General features: G+C 38.6%; 1 pseudogene; it reads right to left on the bottom strand.

Moving 5' to 3' along the window:
* Window positions 1-8,750: 8,750 nt before the first annotated feature.
* On the bottom strand, window positions 8,751-15,994 carry LOC136256910 (transitional endoplasmic reticulum ATPase TER94-like; annotated as a pseudogene).
* Between the last annotated feature and the right edge of the window lie 412 nt (window positions 15,995-16,406).

Genomic DNA, 16,406 nt, shown 5'->3' with positions numbered 1-16,406 from the left:
GATTCCTTAAATACTTTTATACACTAAGTTACTCTCATAAAAGTGCTGTTTTAATCAGATAGCTGACTTAAATATATTCCTGGTTTCAGTATTGAATGTGCATGTATTACAAACAATTCAATCAGCATATTTAAATACAAGCAGTGGCTCTTATTCGAGAGCAGCTTTTATGATAAGGCTATGTATGAACTATGCCACAGCTAAAATATGGTGTTTGTATAGTGGTATGAAATCATACAGATAATTTAAGCGCTCTCATATTCCCTTATTCCTTTTTACAGATCCTTCACCATAGCTATTGCTACAAGCTTTGTAGTTGTATGAATATTAGTATATGCTAATTAAAGTGCAACCATAGATAGCATATCCATGTCATAATAATTTGTTTTGTTTGGACATTCAGGAAATAAAGTTGTTACGATTTGTCTCAGTCCTATCATACATTAATATTCAGGATCATGCACAAAAGTATCCGATTTATCATGTTTCAGGTGCACATCTTTATGGAAGGGCTGTACTATGCATACTTTGCGGTCACCTGCAGTAGTATTTTAATTTAGTGGTGCTTTAATTCTATGTCCTATCTTATCTGGTGTTTATATCACTGACTGTAATATTATTTATCTTCACTATAGGTGGAAATGCCTAGAATTCGTCAGAGAATAGCAAATGAGCTGGCTAACACAAAAGTTATTGTTAACTCGTGACACACTACTAAGTGACTCTGTGCAACTAGGAGAGAAGGATCATTGTGTGCCACTAAAAGAGAAGGATCCTTTTTGCAGTAGTGGTAAAATGTTTATGAAACCAAAGGTGCAACCAGTCAATATCTTAGCACTCAATGACGGCAATAAATCCTTTGTTACAGAACCTGAGGTGCAACCAGTTGAGCTTTTACAACTTTATGAAAGCAGGAAATCAATTGATACAGAACCCAAGATGGAACTAGTTGACAAAACTGCATTTGAGGATAGTTTTAATTGTATTATTACATGGGATGACTTAAATAATGAGTTAAAGGCAATTCGTCCACCAAAATCTACAAGTACAAATATGTCATACACTTATGTCATCGAGAAGTATGAAGATTTGACACAGGAAGCATTTTCTGGTGAATCTAAGGAGTGTTTCAATGTAGAATTTAGAGTTAACTTGTGTTCCAAAGAAGAATTTAATGATTGGATTACAGCTTTTTTTTCAGTCAAGCCAATGCACATATCGCAAGACCTGCACATACAATCCATCTTTAAAAAGAGAGTGTTGTATAAGCTGGACATGCATTGCCACCATTATCGAAAACAGCTTACAGCAAAGCAGCTAAGTGCTAAAAGCAAGAAGCCTAAAAAACCAACTATGGTTAGTACCTTACGGAACAAAAAAACAAATTGTCCTTCAAGACTCTCTGTTACATTATTTGCAACAAACAACAAGGCTACTTCCTTACAGCGTAGCCATCCTTTGTATGTCAAACTTCTGTTTCAGCATAACCATCCGATCAGATGCTTTCATACCTTGAGCTTTAAATCAGTATCCCAAGAAACAAAGGATGCATACTTCACACTGTTTGCTCTGGGCCATTCAGCTGCTACTGCAAGACACTATCGCAAATCACAGCTGCTGGGAGATCCAGATTCAACACAGGCCACACTAGCAGATAGATCAGTCAATCCTAATCCTCAAGATGTAAGCAGGTTGTTTGATACATGGAGAAAATCAGAACTGGGACTACAGAATGGAAAATCAATGTTTGAAAAACTCAAAGAAGAAATAAGATTATATAATGAAAAATATAATTCAATAGGTGGGAAAGCAACTTTACAGTTTTTTGACAGCATGAAGTCCAGTGATAAAGGAGAATCCTCTGATGATAGAGAAACTAGTGATTGCAGTGATTCTGGCAAGCCTCCAAAAAGACGTAAATGTGCTATTCAGCCAATGATTGTTACTATTTGTACTCCAATGATGGCAAGAGCTCATCAAAACCTCCCACAAGCAGCAGAAGTCATGTACTGTGATTCAACTTCCTGCCTTGATCGCTTCAATACATCTGTCTTTCTTTTTTCAACTAATCACGCAGGAGGATCCATTCTTTTAGGAATTGTATTGACATCAGATGAAAAGGAATCTATATTATGTTCAGCTTTATCAGATTTAAAAAAGGTGTGGCTGCATGATGCATTTTACAACAGTGGTACAAGTGTTGGTCCTAAAGTCATACTTACAGATGATAGTGCAGCAGAACAAGCTGCTTTGCAGTCAGTATGGCCTTCTTCAACATTGTTACTTTGCTTTGCTCATTCCACTTCTTGCAGAGACGATGGATGTGGTTATATTAATTAATTTGCTAAAAAAGCTTTTGTATAGCAAATCTGAGCTATTACTAAATGAGAGCTACAGTGATTTGTTAAAGCACACTACAGCATCCAAGTACCCCCACTTTTGCAATTATGTGAAAGCTCTCTGGACCAAGAGACACCAGTGGGCTCTTTGCTTTCGTGTTTCTTTGCCAGTTTGTGGTAATCACACCAACAATTATTCAGAAGCTGGCATGAAAATTCTCAAAGAATTGATATTTAGTTGTGTCAACACCTACAATCTCATTCAAATGTTTCACTTTGTGACAGATGCTTTAGAACTTTACTATCAGAGGAAGCTGCTCAGCATAGCTCATTGCAGGTTTGATCACTATGTATCTATGAAGTTCAAAGGTATCAATGCAAGCAAAATTAAGCTGGAAAACCTATACACTACGGACAACAATGATCAGTTTAAGGTTGTAAGCTCAAGGGATAATGGTGATGTGTATACAGTGGATATGTCTGTGGGGTTCTGCACATGTGTTCTAGGAAGTGATGGGTCTCCATGCAGTCATCAGGCAGCAGTTGCTATCAATTTTCGTAAGTCAAGTATAAATTTTATTCCTTCCATGCACCCTGAATCTAGGAAGCTGATGGCATATATAGCATTAGGAGATAAGGCAGAGGCTGACTTGTCAATGTGTGCAGCTGTGTCGCAGGCATCTGATGAAAAAACTATTTGTGATAGTAAAAGACAATTCCCTGAGATTGACAGTGCTGTGATCCCAATTGTTGTTGAGGATGGCACGTATGAAATCAGTGAAGAGATGCAAATTGAAGAAGATGCAAGCGTTGACCAGAATTCTGAAACATTGTCACAGCTAAAAGTTGTAATGGAAGACATGACAAAACACCTGCAACAAAACGATCAAGATTATAACATGGTCTCAGGAATAGAAAAGTTTGTAAAGAGATATCAAGATATGTGTGCAAGTAGTACCACTGCGAAGCTTGCTTCTGCCTTGCATCAATTTGCATGGTCTCCGGGGGAAAAGTTGACTGTTCAACCTGGTTTGTTAAGAAGAGAGTATAGAATCCCAGTGCAGGCAACTGCTGCAGGTCGCCGTCGAAAGGGGATACCTAGGGGTAAAGGAACGGTTGCATCAGGGAGACCGCTAAAATTGAATTGTACCGGAGGAAAAGAAAATGACACTAATCGCTACAACATGCCAACAAGAAGAGATCCCAAGGGTAAACGCCCTCATAACTTTTCTGTCAATGTTTCAAAGGGCCTTCAAAATGCTGGAAAATGGTGAACTCATTGTATCAGTGTGGCCAACTTTTTGCACTCTTGTTAGTCTTGTGGAATTTCAGTACGGCTATAGTAGTCAGATATGTACAATGTGTCTTTTTAAATGCATGCAATTATATTTGAACCACTGGGACACTTTGGAACAAGGGACACAATGAATAGCTAGCTAGCTAATTGCATGCATGTCTTAGAAAATAGTGTTCATTACTAGGAGGGTCCTTCAATGACTTAAGGTGAACGCGCTGACTAAATAAGCATAACTACGTACAGAGTCTAGCTGTATAGTCTACAGTGCAACCAAAATGATTATGTTCGATGGTGCGTGGCGTGCAGGGTTGAGTAATTGATGTCCGTTCACTTTATGTAAAACCATTAAATGAAAATATTAAAGTTACAAAACCTCATACAAAAAAAAATTTGCGTGGGGAGGTCAGCCACAAACGTAGAGTTCAGCTAAAGCGGTTACCCAGTAGAGCATTCAGCTACAAACAAGTCACTGTGTGGAGAGTTCAGCTACAAACAAATCACCCTGTAAAGAGTTCAACTACGAACAGTCATCCTGTAGCAAGCCCTAGTACAAACAAATCAACTGGAAGAGAATTCAGCTACAAACAAATCACCCTGTAAAAAAATCACCCTGTAAAAAAATCACCCTGTAAAAAAATCACCCTGTGACCTATAAATAACTTGTGGATAGTTCAGTCACAAACAAGTCACCTGTAGAGCTACAAAAAGTCACCCTGTAGAGAGTTCAGCTACAAACAACCACCCTGTAGATAATAAACAGGTCACTGCAGCTGTATAGAGAGATCAGCTACAAAAAGACACCCAGTACCAGCAGAGTGTTCATGCAGTTACAAACTAGTCACCCTGTATAGATTTCAGCTACAAACAAACCTTGTGGAAAGTTACAAAAAAAACCACCCAGCAGAGCATTGCGCTACAAACAAGTCCCCACCTGTAGAGAGTTCAGCTACAAACAAGCATCCTGTGAAGCATTCAAGTCACCTTGTAGTTAGTTCAGCTACAACAAGTCATTCTGAGGAGAGTCCACGTACATTAAAAGTCACTTTGTAGCGAGTTCGGTTACAAATAAGTTACCTTGTAGAGATTTCTGCTACAAGCTATATAGTCCATCTAGGAGACAGGACATGTGATAATTTTTATACAATATTAATATCTGCATCAGTATAAAAATATCCAGAGAATCTTTGATGTCTTTCTACTTTCTGCAGTAAAGAAAAAGATTAGTAAAAGACTCCAAAGCTGGCCTGTTTGGATGATATCTATACAAAAACAGCCAAGCTTTGAATGTGGCCCCCAAGAAAGCCAGGGTGATAAAAGATGTGAAATCAAAGGTGGAAACTGTGATGGTAGGTTAATGAAATTTTAATAACGACAATTCGGGTGAATTTAAGAGAAGGAAACACAAATTCACCTGAATTGTTGCTATTAAAATTTTTCCATTAATCTACCATCGCAGTCATTTCTTGGCCGCCACCTTTGATTTTACATCTTTTTTCACCCTGGCTTTCTTAAGGGCCGCACTTTTTTTCATAGCTTGGCTGTTATTGTATAGCTATACACATACTGTATACCATGGACTCTGCTTATTAAGCACATGCTTGTTAATTAAGCACATGTGGTTATATCTGAACATCACTTTTTGGGGTCAAGGTTTGTATAATGAAGTGGCCTTATTAACAAGGTTAACTAGCTATACAGCTACCACTATTTCATTTTGTGGTCTTGTATTGGAAACAGTAGACATCTTGTGCATTCCTCTACCTAATGATAAGAAAACCAATCTGGCTATATAACACTATAAAATAAAGTAGCGGTAGCCATATATCTAGCTAACCTTGTTCATAAGTACACAAAGTTTGGCCCAGCAATATTATAGCTATATGGTGTAGCTACTTTTGAGTTGACATCGCATTAATACTAAATCATATTTTTGTTAATCTAGGTATCTTGATCAATCAGGTTACACTAAAGTAAAATGAGACGAAAATATGATCTTGATAGATGACCTTGTACACAAATTCATAAAATACACCACAGCTAGCCAAAATGGTCATGAAGCACATTTGAAATCTAAAATTAATAATGTGGTCACTATAATGAGGTGGTCTTATCATAGAGGTGGTCTTACCATAGAGGTAGTTTTTGTAAAGAGGTGAGTGCTATTAGCTATTTCACAAGTTTTGAACAATTTCTTTAGTTATAGTTGTGGGGAGGGGAAGCATGCCCCCTTACCTTTTATTCAACAATTCTTGCAATAATAGATCAAGATACTCCACTAGAGCAAGTAACCAGTCATGTTTTATATTTCTGTTTCTGTTATCTGCTTTACCAGTTAGGCACTGAAAGTCGAACATGGGAGGCAGTGCTTATATGAGGTGTTTACCATGAGCCAAGGAGCATATCTTAAAAACTATAATGACTAGCGAGTTACAATTTCTCAACATCTAGTCTAAAATACCACCTTAGAACTTCTGGTGGCATGCCCACAGACCCTGAAGAGCATTGACTCAATGGTTAAAGATTGTTGCATGCTTAGTGTGTAACTTTCAATGTTCGACTATTTGACCACTGCCAGTAATTTCTAGTGGAAAAACACAGACAAACTTGTCATCCTTGCCCACTGCAACACTTGATATAACAGATACACAGGTAGTTTTACCCTTGTTGCAACCCATATGCGTATTTGTCCCATACGCTTATAAGAGCTCCCATACGCATACACCTATACGGGCCTTCTATATACACATGGGGTAATCTATAAGTGTATGGGATACCCATGTATACGCATACAGGGCACCCATATGTGTATGGGTCACAAGCTTAAATCAGTCTATTGGCTAAATCCTTCATCCAAGGAGATGATAAAAATACATTTTAAACCATGCATGTAGTTACCCAACTAGCTAGCTACAAAGTTACTCAAGTCCTGACAGTTTCAGTGATGGATCTAGATAGGTTTCTTTAGTTTTGATAGAATCCCCCTTTCAAACTTAGTTGAGTAGCTATAGCAATTCTAGTAGAGAGCTGTGTTAGCAATTTATCATGGAAATACAGTATTATAGCTATATAATAAATTATGTCTTCAATTAAACATTTAACTAGCATCCATTATAGCTATTGAACCCCCAACAACACTTCACTTTTGATTTTATAGAAAATGATCAAGATACTATAATAGAACAGTCACTCTAATAGAGCAGTCAGGATACAGCTTAGTACAACTCTCACCCTTGTATTTTTAGTATCCATTGATGTTTTTAACAACGTATCGCTAAGAAATTCAAATATCATGGATAAAACATGGGTTATGACTTATGTCATAATAGCTAGTGAAAATTTCACACTTGTTCAAATAGCTATTTCAGTAAATTTATACCCTAAATCTAGTTTCCATGGCCCAAATGTTGCATATGAAATTGGTTGTTTCGGCTGACACAGTAGGAGCAGGCCAAGAAGAAACGAGTGGAGCACTGTGAAGTTTCAGACATAAAACAGACATGAGGAGTCTAGAGGGAAGGAACCCAGGTTTTGAATACCCTGAGGTAAGATTTTAGACTTTTATTGCATTGGTGCAAGTAAATTAAATAGCTACTTAAAATTTTAAAAGATTCACAATGTGACTGTTCTATTAGAGTGATTGGCTGCTCTTTTAGAGTACCTGACCTGACCACTGCAAATGAATGCAAAACATAATCAATGCTTGACCAGTTTCTGGAACCCTCAGAACCCCCTCCCCTTCAGAGCCGCCCCTGAGAAGGGTCATGCAGTAGCTTTAATCGATTTGATTTATTATTTTATAATACTCATATGCAACAATCGGCACAATGCTGTTCTCTGGCCTTGTTGGAGTGATACAACAACAAACTAAACATACTGTATGTGCATACGTAAATACAAAGCAAGACCATAACAAACATTAAATCACACACACTAAAAACACTGACTTGCATAGATGATAAGAAATGGCTTTTCGTATAGTTTCGAAAGTCTCTAAAAGAGTAAAGTTCTTTAATGTCGGCTGGCAAGGCATTCCACAAATGAGTGGCTTTGTACCAACAAAATCCTTGAGTAAAACTTTAATGACATTTCTGACTGGGTTGACAGCATGGTGCAGTCCTAGTTTTGTAGTTAGTCTGACTGACAAACGGACTGAGAAGTGGAATGAATCCCTCTTGTACGTGTGTAGTTACCTTATGCAGTGGTAAGCATGTGCCATCTTTAATCTTATGCCAATATGTGGCTGGGGATGGCAGCCCATCAAGCCCAGATAAATAGAGGAGAAAACTGTCTTAAATGCATATGGGTTACCCATACGTGTACGGGACAAGTGATCTGCCCCATACGTGTATGGTTCATAACACCCTGTTGCAGTAGATACGAGAATTGGAACATGCTTTTCAAAATTGATTTTATTGTTATTATCCTCTTGCAATTGGTACAGTAATCACAATGAGCTGTTCTTCCTTAACAGAGTTAAAGCTCATATACAGCACAAACAGGTACAAAAACAAAACAATATTATACACATATAGTAATTACTTACTAACACATAGATTAACAAGTTCAGATGAGTAATGGCCTCCACTCTGCACATACATGCTGGACAAATCAGCATAAGCTGCCTGTCCAGTAACTAAATTCAAAACACCGAATTTGGTGGATGAGAAACAAGCACTTGTGTTGCCATCAACACCATAGCTTGTGATCTATATAAGGCTAATAAGGTGTTTTTCAATCTCAGTGGACGTACAAAGTGAGTTATAGCTTTATGGCAGGAGGACTGTTAAGACCATTAGCAGACAATGTACAGCATATTAATCTACAATATAGTGAAATACAACTATCCATCAGTTCTCAGATCGCACGGCATAGCTATGGTACGATCGACGTTGATTATGAGTGGCTCACCTGATATTCCTTCATCTGATTTCCCAACCCCACTCGGAGTTGCCATGAAAAACCACTGCTTAGTCAGAGATCAAGTTTCGAAGCGAACTGTGAAACAATCAAGAAAAGCCACAATCGATCTTTACAATATACGTGACGTAATATACTTGACGTAATATATACGTCATGCTGACTTGTGTTAGAGTAATCTATCGCGGTACATAATCTAGTGTGTCAAACATGATAATGTCAATTTAAAAATCACACACATATTCTTGACACAAATACAGAGTAATAGATGTACGTAGTAGTGTAGTTACTATACAAGTCATCTCCATCATCATCCTGTGGTGGTTGAAGAGGGAAACTAAATAAACAACAGACGACACATTATACCTCACAGTGTGGGACCACCTATATACCTGAAGTTTTGGCCAAATCCATAAGTTTGTAGAGTTTGGGAGAACATCTCATATTTCTGATGTCATTATCACTTACAGATCGACGGGCAAACTTCATAGCTTTTTCAAAGTGATCTTTTCTGATATCAGGGACTGTTTCATCTTCCATGTCCTACAAGTGGTCAGTATAGTTTAAACATTACATTGTCCACATACACAGATGTGTATGTATTGTAGGTTACTTTTTGGATATTTATTGTGTTACTGTGTGTTAACGTGTTAGTTGAGGGTCAATACAAGTAAGTGGTGAGGTGTCTGCTGCTGTGGGTGTACACCAGTTTTATAATTGAGGTTATTATAACTTAAAACTACATGGACATTTACATAAGGGGTTTAACACAATCCAATTGCTTGTTACGTGACTGGACAAGGTGTGTCTCTTACAATACAACACTACACAATACACTTACAGATTCATCAAGTAGAGAATCAGAAATGTACATCAACTGGTCAGGCCTGGATCAAAAATATCAGGTCTGTAAAATGAGATAAATTACTTCATCACACACACACACATACATATGCATGCCTGCACGTACGCATGCACACACACACAAACAAACATATGCACACACACGCTCACATACACAAAATTAGTGCATAAACGAATGTACTGCATTCATTCAATGGTTCGAAGGGTAAATTATTCAAATGACATAAGCGAAGTTCGAATTTTGCGCATGCACAACCTGGTCATATTAGTGAGCAAAAGACCTTAAGAATCCAAGTGCTCATCATGCCATGAATAATTTTGCTGTGGGCAGTTATGCTTAGAAAGTAATGGAAGGTGGTTGTACCAGGTGTCTGACAAGTCAATTAGCTCGCACCATGAGTGGCCATGCCCACCACTAATTGAGAAGTACAGTTGGGACAAGCTGTAGAGGAAGAATATTCCAGAGTTGTGTACTACTGTAAGGTAGTACACAACTCGGGAATAGCAGCAGCTTTGTGTTAGCAGCAGGTCAGGAATAGCTGCTTGGGAATAGCTGCTGCTTTGTTTAGCAGCAGCTCTGTGTTTCTCCAGCTGCTGTATCTTGTTAAACAGACGAATAATAGTGTCAACGTGAGAAATTCCATTTGCCAAAGGGAGCCTGGAGCCAAAACAAAAACTGGATTAAGCTACAATACACTCAAAATTATGCCACCTACATAATATGTAGCTATAGCATCATAAAATATTCATCAAACCTTCGAATGGTGCATTCAAACCTTCGAAGCATAAAATAGACATTCGTTTATGCACTAGATAAAATGAGCCAAGTCCAAGATGTACATACTAACCATACCTCCGGTAACAGGTATGTGTTCAAACACCACTATTGGCTATTTCCAAAAGCTCAGTTTGGCTAAATCATTACTGCCTGTTTTGACACTCTCATATCTCATAAACATGTGTCTTTTAGTGTTAAATTCAGTGTTTATGTGTGTGCGTGTGTGCGTGTGTTAAATATACCTTGTTGAAAACTTCAGATTCTCCAAACCACACGGTCAACAGTTAAGGACCCTACACAACAAAATGTCCACTCCTTCACCTTACAAATACAAACAGTAGCTAACCTTTATTGAGATGAAGTTGGACTTATTTTAGTAAGTAGAGTCATACCACATCAGGGAGGACCATAGGACACCTGTGTGTTTACATGACACAAGTATATTGTACATACAATACACACTAGCACACAAAGTATTCAACAGGCTCAAGCACACAAAGTATTCAACAGGCTCAAGCACACAAAGTAAAACTGATAGATGTCACTTTATGATCACACTAACCAGCTGGAATACTGTGCAGGTACTCAAACTAATACAGGTAAATCATTGTGGGGGTTGGTCCATAGGAGGATTGTACTAACCTCGTGGATCAATGACATTGTGAACACCCATCAGTCCACCTGGACTTAGTACTTTAAGTAAATTGTCATTTGCTTCTTTGGACCACCTCAGGCTCTCACAAATACAACTGGTAGACTGGAGCAATGTGAGTATAGTGTCAACAGCTGAGGTTGTCCATGATTCAGGGGTGTCCTATAAGAGGGTACCACTATATCACTATTTGGAAGAAAAACCTATTATTTGATAACTTGTACAATAGGCTTGTTGACAACTATAAATACGATAGAGATTCACAAAAAACAATAAACATCAAACAATAAACTTCTTCAAGGAACAAAATTTGTTCATAGAAAATTACTAAAGTTTTTACAGTGTTGAAAGTGACATCTAACTTTATGCACTATGTCTTCATTGTATCCTCATAAGAAAATCACACTCACTCCCAAGTGTACTGAACTGTAACTGTAGACAACATTACTTAGTGGCTACCTCATTAACAAGACTACCATACCATTACATGTCATGTTGGTCCCAAACACTGTACATCTCATTAAAACAGCCACCCAATTATTGAAGCCATATAGGTACATATTTGGTCCCACATGTACATGAACATATATGGTAATACCATAAAAAGTAAACACATACTAGTAAGTTAAGTGTCAAGACTGGATACACCAGCAGCAGATAGATGAAATCTTTGCTTAGAAAATGGGAATCCTTTGCTCTTTGGGAGATAACAAGGTCTTTAAAATCACAGAGACCTCTGGAGAGGTTCTCTGAAATGATCAGAGACCTCCTATATAGCAGATAGGTAATGGTACGGCATGTAGTAAGAGAGAGGATAGTGGTTTAAATTCTTAATCTGCTAAACTTGAGCAGCACAAGATACGTACTGTACGTATTATTCGGTTGATTCCTACTACATCAGTTGCAGTTTTAGTGAATACTCTAGGGCAGACTATTAAAATGTGTGAATTTGGGTAACCATTAATCCTCATGGGAGGGTGGATCCGTAATATTAACCACTACCATACTCAATGACATTGACATACCCTAAAAGTTTCTCATTGTTACTGCCAAGGGGTCCATCACTTCAGCATCAATAATATAGTGTCATCCTCAAGATCAATGAGATCCATCTTCTCACTTATCTGTGTGTAACACAACACTTCTATCATTACTGTACACAATACATCTACTGTATGTGTACATACAGTAGATGCTGAAGATGTATGCTGAAGATGACACTATGCTGAAGATGTAGAAGCTGAAGATGTATCATTGATGCTGAAGATGTATCAACCTGTGTATTGATACATCTTCAGCATCAATACACAGGTTATTACCTGTTGGAGAGCTACTTCTGAACAAAGTGAAGCAAGATCAGCACCAACATGACCATGAGTCTCAGAAGCCACCTGTAATTAGAACACACATGTAAAATACACTAGTCATCTTTTGTGATTAGTGTCACCTGTTCCAAGTCAACATCACTTGCCAACTTCATGTTCTTTGTGTGAATACGTAAGATTTCTAGTTGTCCAGTAGCATCAGGGATACCAATTTCAACCTCCCAATCAAAATGATCTACCTGTATAAAAACATACACCTCACATTAATTACTGGGAAAACACATTTACTTATTCACACCAAAGCCAGGGAGGGTGTCATGCTTCTTTGCTGCCTTTTTTGTTCCAGCTTTTCTACAAGTAATACTATTAGATTGGATGCTCGTCGTCAAAAGTCAAATAACATCATATACGTAGTATGGTTGCACTGTATAGTCGGGATAAAGATTAGCACTTTCTTGCAAAGCAGGATTTTAATTATTTATTCTGACTGGTGCTTTCAGCAAAGTATAACTTGACACTACGGGGTTGACTTCTTCACTACGGCCAGCATGTGCCTTTTCACCAACCACAGCAGCTACTGTGCATCCATCATGGTCCACCTTTATGTTTCATTTCTTCTTCCATCATTGTGGTGTTCATTTATGGGAGTGCAATGAATTCTTGTGCTGACTCTTGTATTACAATGAGAATTGTCTGTAATTTCCTGACTAGATTGATTGTAGAGGCACTTTTCATGTTGTTCTTTGTTTGTAAAGCTTTAAAATGGCTACAACACAGCTAGAAATGGCTACTTTGGTTTTGATAACTGGTTGAACATTATTCAGACACCAAATTATTACGATATGTACAGTATGGTACCACTCTTTCTAAGATGTAATACAAGTGGGTTTACCGGTCTTATACTTATGTTTAAAAAGTAAAAGGCCAGACACAGAAGTCCCAAAATACTACCCAGGCTTTTTTGCCAGCAGTACCACATACATATAATCAAAATTGATGTTTTATGCATTGGTACATGTAGTGGATAACATACCAAATCTTCTCAGAGCAGCATCAATACTGTTGGGCCTGTTAGTTGCAGCCATATGAGCTGTTTGTTTTAACCCATCCATAACAGTGAGTAGTTGTGATACAATTCTTTTCTCCACTTCACCATGTGTCTGTTACAATTGGTAATAAACACAGAGTAACAGAAGGTCACAAATACCTTATCTATCTTGGGAGCAATAGCATCTATTTCATCAATGAAGATAATAGCAGGAGCATTCTTCTCTGCTTCCTCAAAGGCTACAATAAAATGACACAAGTAAAGATGACAAACAATGATACTCCATGTGTACAACACAGAATGTAGGCCATTTAAATATAACCAGACATTAAACAAAAGTCTGACTATAAAGCGAGAAATGGCCACTTTTCTGTCTCTCCACGTTATACCTGCAGTGCTGTTGGTGAGAGCATGCCGGGGTAAGCATGGAGAACACACACACACACACACACACACACACACACACACACACACACACACACACACACACACACACACACACACAGCACACACACAGCACCTTTAGCTGCCACGTTAGCATGGTCACGCCTACCCAGTTAACCACCACGGGACACGTGTGTGCTACTCAAGTGCTAGGAGTCAGTGCAGACAATTGCTCCTGGGGCAGGACTAGAAACCCGCAGGAGGCTGTACCATGTCCCACAGGTGAAGGTGTGGGCACCTGAAGTCTTGCCTGGACCTTCACCGGCTGTGCAAGACATGGACAATTGGCATTAGTTTCCCCAGTTAATACCAGGTACCCACTGATGTTACAGCTTGGTGGGCTACTTCCCCAGTTGACATCAGGCCACCACTTAAACAGCTGGGTAGACTAGATCAATGTGAGTAAAGTTTCTTGCTCAAGGAAACAACAATAATACATTTGATGTAACCCAGAATTGAACCAGGAACCAATTACCAGGCCGATGCACACACACACACACACACACACACACACACACACACACACACACACACACACACACACACACACACACACACACACACGTACACATGCACACACACAATAACAGGTATAGGTTTAGTAGAATGAATACTCTAAGGCAGACTATTAAAAATGTGTGATTTTGGGTAACTTATTGCAAGGCCATTTTTTAAAGTGCAAAATCCACGAAACCATATGATTTCTTACCAACCCCTACTATACAGTACTATCGTATTGTATCATAATACTCCCATGTACAGCCTTACAATTTGTGATCTGCTGAGTGAAAACCTGACTGGTTTGTATAATTCTGGTTTTGATATATTTGCTACTGAAATACATTGGGTAAAAAACGTGTGCTACATAAATGTTTTAATCGCTTCATAACACAGTGAAGGAAGACTCAAATTGAAATATCCACTATATTACTGGATTTGCCCCTTCATGGAGAAAAAGAATATCTTCGTTTCTGTACCATGAAGCAAACATGAGTTACGTGTGTTTGTTTACGTTGCGGTAAAAAAAACTTAATTGTCGCCGTTTGTCAGCTTGAACAGCCTTCTTGCTTAATAGCATGGGTGTATTTAGGCCAAAAACTACACCTTATTGAATGCCCCAGTTCATGGTGAATTGAATGACACAAGTCCCAATTCCATAGCCCATCGCATTCAAAACTTATGATTGCTTAAACGAGTGTCTGTGACAAATCGATTGTTTTGCTTTTCTGATCTAGTTGTCTATCACTATAACTCCAAAAGTACTTACCAGATAAGGCTGAAACTTTAACAGTCCATTGGTTTTTCCCTGTAAACAATAAGGAAATCATAAAATGAAGTTCAAGGAAAATGTAAACCAGTCAGGCTTTTCCTCAGTGGGTCACATTTATCAAGAGAATAGGAGCCAGAAACAGTTCTGTATGTCAATCAGTATCAGAACAACATAGCAGGTTACACATAACCACATATACACAGTTGCAACAATTAGACAGACAGTTTAACAGTGATATATTCTTAATAACTTACATACCTAGCTATCCACCTCCTGGTGGGCCATACAATAAAACTCTCCTAGGTGGCTGTAAAAATTGTGACTGATGTATGATCCACTTTCAAGTTGAAATTACACATACCTTGACTCCAATAGCTTTGAATAGTTGTGGATGCTACAATGGTAACTCAATCATCTACAACAGAAGACACATAAATCTCTTAATAATACTACCGTATAGTGGGAAATTTTCGAAAGGTTAAAAATTTGGAAATAACAAACAAAAAAATTTTTTTTTTGAAAATAGCTAGCAATATTTACATCTTTGAAGTGACAATCAAAGAAAGTATGGCTAGCTATAAATGAAGTTCATGAGTGCACACATGCATAGTTTCTACTAATATCAGTTAGCTACCTTGACCTGTGACTTAGAGTCAACACTTCCGTTTACTCGTGTTTGACTGTGGTCACAGATCCACCTGCACAGAGTACACCACCCTCCCTTCCCCACCACCACCCCCTCGGCTTGCACGTTAAAAGAGCCAAAGAACATTGCGATTGGCTTAAAAATCAAATCAAATGTTCTGTACCTCTTATTCATTAGCTCTCAGTGCTTTCACGCACATTATTGCCCGCCTGCTGCTTCTCGGCTGTTTACGTGGGCTTGTCAACTTGTGTCCCATCCTTCACTTCAACTGTAGACTGGGGAGGAGTGCAGCGTCTTCATTTAATGTTACGCGAGCATCGCCATCGTCCCTGGATTGCATAGGACGTTAGAGAGTACCTCAGAGTCCATCCAAAGGACGCGCACCATGATGCACGTGCACTCACGTGCGCTACAGCCGCTTGCCTCAATTTCTGCAAGACTTTCTGATTTTACCTCTAGATTTGTAGCGATCTGCGTGGAGTTTATGGACACGACGGACTGGGCATTAGGTATGAAGTGCATGTCACTAACTAAATCTGTTTGAAAGTACGTATGTGTTAGTTTAAATAGCCAGTTTCACGTATCACGTATAGCCAGAGCCTTTTCTTTCTCGGGAAAGAAAAGGCAGCCTTTTTTCCCCGTCCCTACACCAAAGAAAGAAAAGGGTCTGGCTACACACGCATAGAGAGAGAGCCATCATTACATGAGAAAATATGTACAGGAATGAAAAAGAAAGATCGAAGCATGTGTAACCTCGGACTGCATGCGACCACAGAGTAGGCTGTCTAGAGCACTACTGTGGGCATGGCAAGGTACAAAAAGAGAA

The sequence above is a fragment of the Dysidea avara genome, chromosome 5 (genome assembly GCF_963678975.1).
Source record: "Dysidea avara chromosome 5, odDysAvar1.4, whole genome shotgun sequence".
In the NCBI taxonomy this organism is placed as follows: Eukaryota; Metazoa; Porifera; class Demospongiae; order Dictyoceratida; family Dysideidae; genus Dysidea; species Dysidea avara.
The sequence above is the reverse complement of the archived record's forward strand: the minus strand, read 5'-3'. Positions and strand labels throughout refer to the sequence as shown.